Genomic DNA, 9,227 nt, shown 5'->3' on the forward strand with positions numbered 1-9,227 from the left:
GTCTAACTTATTTAAAATTTAATATTGATCACTCCTATGTATTTGTAGGAAATGAGACATCACTTTATAGGTGGCTAAAAGAACTAAATAGAGGAACGCATTACATGTTTTATTAAACGCTAGAAGTGGATGCCAAATAGATAAAGTTCTCTTTAGAATTAAAAAGAAGCTTTGTATTCTTTCAAGGTAAAGAATATAAACAATAAAGTTCTTTCTGGTAACTCTTGCTATCTGTTATTAAAATAAAATATAAGGACTTGAAAATGATATTAATCATGCAAGCCTTTGATCCATATACTCAGCACTGGGTCCTCAACTTTTCTAGCACATCTCTTTGTCTTTTCCTTTCATTTAAGACTAATGCTTGTGTCTCTAAATGAACAGAAGGTGAAAGAAATTAAAAGAATCACTATTGTTTTTTATTACTTCCCTGTACTTAGGGAGACAGTCATATGCAAGTAACACTCTCCCATTCTTATCTGTTTACCTTTTATTTTAAAACACATGTTTGAAAAAATTAAATGTCAAGGACTACCATAGCAACATTTTCTTTGCAATCTTAATGATGAAAAAAGTTTCTTTTAATATCTAGGCTAAATTACTTCTATTGGAGTTGAAGCTAATTTTCTTCATTTTTATCCTTAGTAAAAATAGAAGGCAATTTTCTTCAAATGTAGTGCTCTTGAATACAAGTTAATTCACCTTAAATCTCTTCTATCCCATATAAATTGTTTCATTAACCTTTCTCCTCAGAGGCAACCTGAATCTTCTTGTTTTTGAAAATCTGATATTGAAGTATCCCAAACTGCAAGTTATAGATGTCACATTTCTCTAATTAGAAAAAGCATAACCTCAAATTATTTTTATTTTGTATTGTTATACTCTATATATCTATATATAAGTCTACTCTTGAAATGACTATCACACTTGCATTTTAAAAATCAGTACTCTATTATTTTAGATTGACTACTGACATCTTTGTGTCGTTTCCCAAAATATAGTATTGCTTTTGTTTAAGTGCTCCCATTTCACAGTGTAAAGAAAGAAGAGGATTCCCCCTATAGAAATAACTGTTAGAAGAGGCCATAAATTGGTGTCAAAAGGTATCTTGGCAAAATGATTACTAGTGAGTCTGAAATGTTTGTGAAATCAACCAACCAAACACACACCAAGAAAACAATGATATTCTTCTTCGTATATGCCACATTAAAATAATCTCAGAAAAAAAAAAGCCTGAACCAAAACCAAAATAATATATTCATCAGAACTCCTTTGGAATGTCAACAGGCCCCTTTGAGATTAAGCCTTTCTAAGTGGCAGCCACCTGAGGCATTGAGAGCTGAGCTGTCCAGTAAGGTACTCATTAGCTAAATGTGGCTACTGAATCCTTGAAATGTGGCTAGTTGAGTTACAAATAATACACTAGAATTTAAAAATTTTAGGATGAATCCAAGAATATAAAATAGTTTATTAATAATATTTTGTGTTGATTATATGTTAAAATTATAAAATTTGTCTATTTAAGTAGAATAAAATATATTAGAATCAATGTCACTTTTAAAACATGTTTTGGGGCAAGTACAAGATTAAAAATTACATGTATAAATTACATTTATGTTTCACATGATATTTCTACTGGATAGTACTGTTCTAGGGTAAGGTTTGGCAAACTATAGCTATGGATTAAATCTGACCTGCTGCCTATTTTGGCTGTTTTGATAAGTAAACTTATATTGAAACATATCTATGACCATTCATTTTGCTATTATCTAAGTGAGTATTTGTGCTACAATGACAGAATTTAATAGTAGTGTCAAAGGCTATATATGGCCCACAGACTTACAAGGTTTACTATCTGGATCTTTTCAGAAAGTGTCTGCCAATTGTTGATTTAGAGGGACTGCCAGTAACTTTAAGTTATGAAAATGAGAGACTTATATTTAAGAGGGATTAGTTGACTTGTGAGAATGAGAAAATAAAAAAAGACATATCCCTTGTGAAATAATTTTTAAAAATCCCAAATGCATAGCCAAACAAAATATGACATTTTCTTAGCTGTGTTTGAATATTGAATTTTTTTAATACAGTGTATTCTTGTTTTATTTAAATATTTTACATTTTGATTTAATGTAAATGCATTGCAAACTAGATATTTAAATATAAATATCCTATTGCTTATTTCTAGTATATGGAAATAAAACTGTTTGTTGTATATTAACTTTATATCCTGTTATCCTGCTGAACTCTTTATTAGTTCAGTAGTTTTTTTCATAGATTACATTGAATTTTCTATGGAAATGATTATGTCATCCTCTAGTAAGCACAATTTTATTTTCTCTTTCAACCAGATAGTTTTTTTTTTCTCACTCCATCACATTGGCTATGCCACCAGCATAATATTAAATAAAAGTTGTGAATGTGAAGATCACTGCTTGTTCATAATTTTATAGGGAGATATTCACTAATATAAAGTAGAATAATATAAAATGTTATTAAGCATTAAAATATATAAATTAAACTATAAAATATTATATAAAGTAAGCCTTAGACTTTCACAGATGTTTTTGTCAAATTAAGAAAGTTTTCTATTGTTCCTAATTTACTGTGTTTATCATGGGTGGACATTGAGTTTTGTCAAATATGTTTTGCCACATTTGTTGAAAACATGTGATTGAGTTAATATGGTGACTACTGCAATTGATTTCTAAATGTTAAACAAATCCAGAATTCCAAAAATAATGCAACTTGGTCATGAGATATTGTTCTTTGTAAAGATTGATTTAATTTGCTAAAAAATCCTAAAAATTTTGTTTTTCAAGAGATGCATCCATTTTTCTATGTTGAATATATTCTCATAAAACTGTCTATAATATTTCCTCATACTTTTATTTTCTGTGGGATGTGTAGTGTAATCTCTTTCTTTCCTGATATTATTAATTTGTAGTTTTCCCTTTTTTTCTGAGTCAACTCACTGGAGGTTTAATATTTTATTCATTATTCAATAAATCATATTGTATTTGCATTAATTTGCTCTATTGGTTTTATTTGTCAATAATTTCATTCTTACCATTATTATTTTATTTGATTATTTAGATTCAACTCTTTTCTTCTAAGTTTCTAATTTTATAAGTTTACATCTTTAGTTTTCTCACAAATGCATCTGTGTGTATTTTAATTTTTATTTATTTCAAAATATTTCCTAGTTTCCTTTATTATTTATGTTACCCAGAGTATATTTGGACATAGATTCTTAAATTTTCATACATTTGAAGTTTTCCAAGTATTTTTCTATAATTGATTTCTAGTTTAGTAGGCTGGTGGTTAGAGAAGATACTTAGATAAAATGTAGTCATTCGAAAAAAAATCTTCCCAAATGTATATAATGATTTGTTTTGATGTCTTTGTCTAGTAGTTACTTTTTCATCATCCATGTTTAAGTTCCATTGGTTTATGAGTCTTATTTTCATGCTTTTTTAAATGCCTGGACACTTTTAATGGAATGCCATTGATTAGATATTGGTCCTTATGTTCCATTTCTTTCAATACAGTTGGACTTCATTTTGGCAAACAATTAAGTTATTTTAGTCAGATTTCTCTGAGGTTTGCTTTTAAGATCCAATAATGTACATACAGGTAATGTAGCCTTAGAAATTGTATCCCCTCTGCCTTGAACAGACACAAACTATTCCCAGACTGTTAGGACATTGAACATTGTCTATTTACTCAGTTATGTCCCCTAGCCTCAAGCATGGCCGGGGCGGGGGGGGTGAGGGGTGGGGACCCATTGCAGGTCTCTGGAGTTCTTTCTTTCTGAGAAACTCTGTTCTCTATTCTAGCTGGCTTGGCTTCCCTGAAATCTAATCTGTATCTCTTCAGCTCAGTGCAATAAGACAGAATCTGCCACAATTCCCCCCATTCACACACTACAGACTAAAAATTGTTCTAATGACAAACTGGAAGCTACTGTTGATGTGTTTCTTCCTCTTCTCAGGGAATATAGTGCTTCCTGCTTTTAAAAAATTATTTATTTTATTTTATTGTTGTTCAAGTATAGTTGTCTGCATTTCCCCCCCAATCCCAGTCATCTCCACCTCCCTCCCCTGATTCTACCCACACACCTGCCATTGATTTTGTTCATGTGGCCTTTATAGTTGTTCCTGAAAATCCTTCCCCTCTTTCCGCTCATTATCCCCTCCCACCTCCCCTCTGGTTACTGTCAGATTGTTCTTAATTTCAAAGTCTCTGGTTATATTTTGCTTACTTGTTTGTTTTGTTGATTAGGTTCCACTTACAGATGAGATCATATGATGTTTTGTCCTAATTAAGAAAGTAATTAAGTTTTATCATTATTTAATACATTGATTGATTGTGGTAACTTCACTTATTCTTTATGACCCATGCATCCTTTTTCACATGTGGTATAGAGATAAGCTGCGAGTAGAAGCTTCCTTGTGCAAAGCAGAGGTATTGGTGGGTGATAGAGCCTTTATTTCTTTTATTATTTTACAACATCATTACAAAAGATATTTGATATATGCAAAGCCACCGAAATTCTATAAACTCAAATTTAATATGTTATAAGTAAAAAAGTATTTTGGAAAGAAATACTGAATTGACTATATAAATAAAGTAAGCAGAAATGAACAGTAAAAATATGGCATGTTTTTATTCATACTAAGAGTTTTTTTTACTATTTCATGGCAAGAAAAATATTGATGATCTAATTATATCTGACAGGTAAATAAGAGAAAAATAGGACTATAAAAGTGAAATTCTGAAAATGTGGATGTATTTTCTGTATAGCTAATAAAGAACTAACTAATGAATAAGTATATACTATGCTTGAGTTATTCTCTACTAGTGATTTGAAGTCATACATATAAATAGCAAAATCAAGTTTAAAATTATTTTATTAATGAAATGTACAATCAGAAAACTTGAAAGTAGTAGAATATTTTTTGCAGACAGTCTAATGTTTTGTTGAACAATTTCATTAATTTATTTGGGAGAAACCACATTCAGTCCATATCTCCTTCTATGAATTAGTATTAATTGGTTTTATACAACCAATAATAAAGCAGTATTTTTCTTGGCATAAATGGTTTTAAAACCTTCATAGATCTGCAAAATTGTAGGCTGATCCTTCCCATCACTCTCTGGCTCAAATCAATGAAAAGTGTCCCTTAAGCCAAAAAGTCTTAATGAAGCTAGTTGCACTGTAACTACTAAATTGATAATACCTCCCTGATTTTAGTGAGCTCTTCCATTTCATATTGTAACACAAATTAATTAAATGTATGGACTGCTCTGGTTCATTAGTCATATTTTTATATGATGATTTTTATATTAAACCTTATTTTTCTAGGTAGTAGTTATAAAATAGTAAAAAAGACATGGTCCCTGCCTTATAGTGAAGGGATACAAACTTAAAAATAGACAATTTCAATAGAATGAAGTAGAGTCTATGACAAAGTTAACTAAAGGGTTCCATAAGCCCAAAAGATATGGAAGCTTTAATATGTACAATTTTTCATTCTAAAATTCCACACAGATATGTATTTCAAATAATCTTGAGAATATTTTTAAGCAAAACTATTTATTTAACTGCCAGATGTCAGTGGAATATTTATGGAGTAATCATCACCCTGAGGATATCTATGTGACATAAGCCAATTTTAAAATGACTTCAAGTCACCTGTATCTCAATAACCAAAAAAGTTTCCCAAGACAAATTTAAATCCTATTCCTCCCTTTTCCACCACACAATACAATGTTATTTTCAAGCATTTTTTAGATCCCTTTCTCTGCTTTGCTACTCATCATTTTCCTTCAGGTATTTCTTTACACCAACTTGATACTTCACATATTCTCTAGATTTTATCCACTACTTCTATTCTGGTAAGGTTTGGTCTATTCACAAACTTCACAACTTAGAACGACACTACCTGGGCCTACCTATTTCTTATTTGTAAGAAATAGGGATGTTTTTTTACAAATAATTCTATATTTGATTATTTTAATACATAGTTCTGCAAAAAAAAAAAAAAAAGTTAACACAGCAGGCTTTACTGCAGCCCTTAGAAAGTCCTTCTTGCAAGCTTAGCCCTTGGCTGACACCTGGGAAGTTAGATTTTGGAAGAGTTTCCACCATTCCCTGAACTAATAAGTGTGGTTCACTGTGTCTACATTGTTTGTACAATGTGGTCTTCCACATCCCTTCTTTCCTTTTAAGTAAAGCTTACCAATGTGGCCAGCCCCCATTAAAATCCCTGGACACTGACTCTCTAAATGGTAGAAAATAATTCACATTGATTCTAACTCATTGCTGCTGAAATAAAGCACATTTTGAGTCACCTGAGGGAGGATTCTTGGAGCTCATGGCTGGTTTCCTCTGGACTTTGCCCTGTTTCTTTTCCTTTTTCTGCTATTGCTTTGTATCCTTCTGTTATGCATTGCCATGAATATGGCAATGTACTGAGTCCCATGAGCCCTTTCAGAGAATCAGTGAAACTTGAATTATTGTAGAATCCTGATAAAATGGTTAATAATAAATGTTATGTAGACTTGAAAGGAAGAAAACAATCCACCAAATTTGTACTAATTGCATATCCTTTGTCTGAATTATCCACAACTCGCTCAGTTTTACAAATCTTGGCCAGTCTTAATAAGTGCAGCTATAAATTTAAGATTTCAAGAGAGTTAATAATCGGTTCTGCTTCAGCAACCATCAACTGATATGTGTTGTAATTTCACCACTACCAGCAATGTGCTTGACTGAAAACACTTTATGTGTGCTGGAAACAGAATCTGGATCACTTGATTCATGCTTTACACAGGACAATCAACACAAAATCTGTAGTACAAGCTAACAAATTTGGAAATGGAACCAATTTTGCTTTACAAAAGATAGACTGAAAGGCGCAAATTCCATTTTAATTCTGACTTCCTTTTTCCATTTTTGCAATGAAGAATAAGCTCAGCATTTTTGTCTTTCTTTTAATTATTGTTGTTCAGTTACAGTTGTCCTGCCTTTTTCCCCATTGTTCTCCCCTGCTCCCCACTTGCACAGTCAATCCCTACTCCATTACCCATGCCAATGAGTACTCTATTCATATAGATATGTTTCTAGGGTGTATGGATGAAGGGCATTGACAAGTAGAGTCTAAAATTTGATATTATTCAAGAGTAAAAATAGTTATCATCTAGTGCTGCTTAACAATATTCTGAAAAATGTATCTTCAGGTGATTTCATGGTGTGAACATCATAGAGTGTGGTTACACAAAGCTAGAGGGTGCTGCCTACTACACACCTAGGCTATATGGCTTACTACTATTTGTATATTGGGTCTATCATCTTTATGTAATGCATGGCTGAACTTAAATATAAAATTATATGTAATTTAATAATTTCATGATTTTTGCATGTGAGCTGGATAGATATTTTAAAAATAATTTTGAAGAATTTGTAAATGATCACTCCTTCCTTCCTCCATACTTTCTCCTATATTCCATTCTCACCTCTTCTTTTCTCATCACTCCCTCTACCATTTCTCTCTTCTTTAATAATTCCCTTACTTTGTTTGTATGTCCCATGTCAAAGTGTCCAAGAAATGTTTCCCATGGTAATCATGACAGTATTTTTAAAAAGAAATTCAAGGTCTGAAGAATACCTGAGGTTAACCTATTAAGTTAATTTGTATTAGAAATCAATGGTTATCTTGTTTTAAAGTATTTAGTGACCTTTCAGGTTCTCACAAAAATATCTCTGAGAAATCATTTAAAAATTTTCATATAAACGAATACCAAGATTTCCAGAATAGAGCAAAGTTTCTATTTTTAAAAGTATTTTTATTGATCAGGCTATTATAGTTTTCCCAATTTTTTCTCCCTTTATCTCCCCTCACCCTGTCCCCTCAACCCTCCAGCATTCCTCCCCTCTTAGTTCATGTCCATGGGTTGTACATATAAGTTCTTTGAGTTCTCTGTTTCCTACACCAATTTTTATCTCTCCCCATCTATTTTATGCCTACCAGTTAGGCTTCTTCTTCCCTGTACTTGTTCTCCCCTATTCCTCCCTTCCCCCTCCCCACTGAAATCTCTCTGTGTGATGTCCATTTCTCTGATTCTGTTCTTGTTCTGGTTCTTTGCTTAGTTTTTGTTTTCATTGTTTTTCTTTTCTTTTAGGTTCATTTGTTGATAGTTGTGCATTTGTTGTCATTTTACTCTTTGTATTTTTTATCTTCTTTTTCTTAGATAAATCCCTGTAACATTTCATAGAATAATGGCTTGGTAATGATGAACTCCTCTTACTTAACCTTATCTGGGAAGCACTATCTCTGCACTTCCATTCTAAATGAAAGTGTTGCTGAATAGAACAATCTTGGATGTAGGTCCTTGCCTTTCATGACCTCAAATACTTCCTTCCAGCCCCTTCTGGTCTACAAGGGTTCTTTTGAGAAATCAGCTGATAGCCTAATGGGCACTCCTTTATAGGTAACTCTCCTTTCCTCTTGCTTCTTTTAGTATATTCTCTTTATCTTTAATCTTGGATAACTTAATGATGATGTGACTTGGTGTGTTCCTCTTTGGGTCCAACGTCTTTGGGACTCTCTGGACTTCCTGAAAATCTATTTCCTTCACCAAATGGGGAAGTTTTCATTTATTATTTATTTAAATAATTTTTCAATTTCTTGCTCTTCTTTTTCTGGCACTCCTATAATTCAGATATTGGAATGTTTCAGGTTGTCTCATAGGTTTGTAAGACTCTCTTCACTTTTTTGAATTCTTGTTTCTTCATTCTGTTCTGGTTGGATATTTATTTTTCCCTTTTCTTCCAAATTGTTGCTTTGAGTCCTGGTTTCCTTTCTGTCACTATTGGTTCCCTGAATATTTTACTTTATTTCATTTTGAGTATCTCTCATTTGTTTTTTCATTTTTCAACCAAGCTCAATTAGATCTGTGAGCATTTTGATTACCAGGGCTTTAAATTCTCCATCAGATAGATTGACTATGTCCTCATAATTTAGTTGTCTTTCTGAGGATATGTTCTGTTCTTTCACGTGGGACATATTTCTTTCTCTTGGTGCACCTGACAATTATAAGGTGGCAGGGCCTTAGGAATTTACCCAGGCAGGGCAACCTTCTTTGCTGCACTGCTGTGCTACCTGTGAGGAAGGGGCCAGAGGGGGAACAGTGCAGCTAGCCTGCTCATCCCTAGTGCACTTTTC

The sequence above is a fragment of the Phyllostomus hastatus genome, unplaced genomic scaffold, assembly GCF_019186645.2.
Source record: "Phyllostomus hastatus isolate PE091 unplaced genomic scaffold, TTU_PhHast_1.1 phas_contig_449, whole genome shotgun sequence".
In the NCBI taxonomy this organism is placed as follows: domain Eukaryota; kingdom Metazoa; phylum Chordata; class Mammalia; order Chiroptera; family Phyllostomidae; genus Phyllostomus; species Phyllostomus hastatus.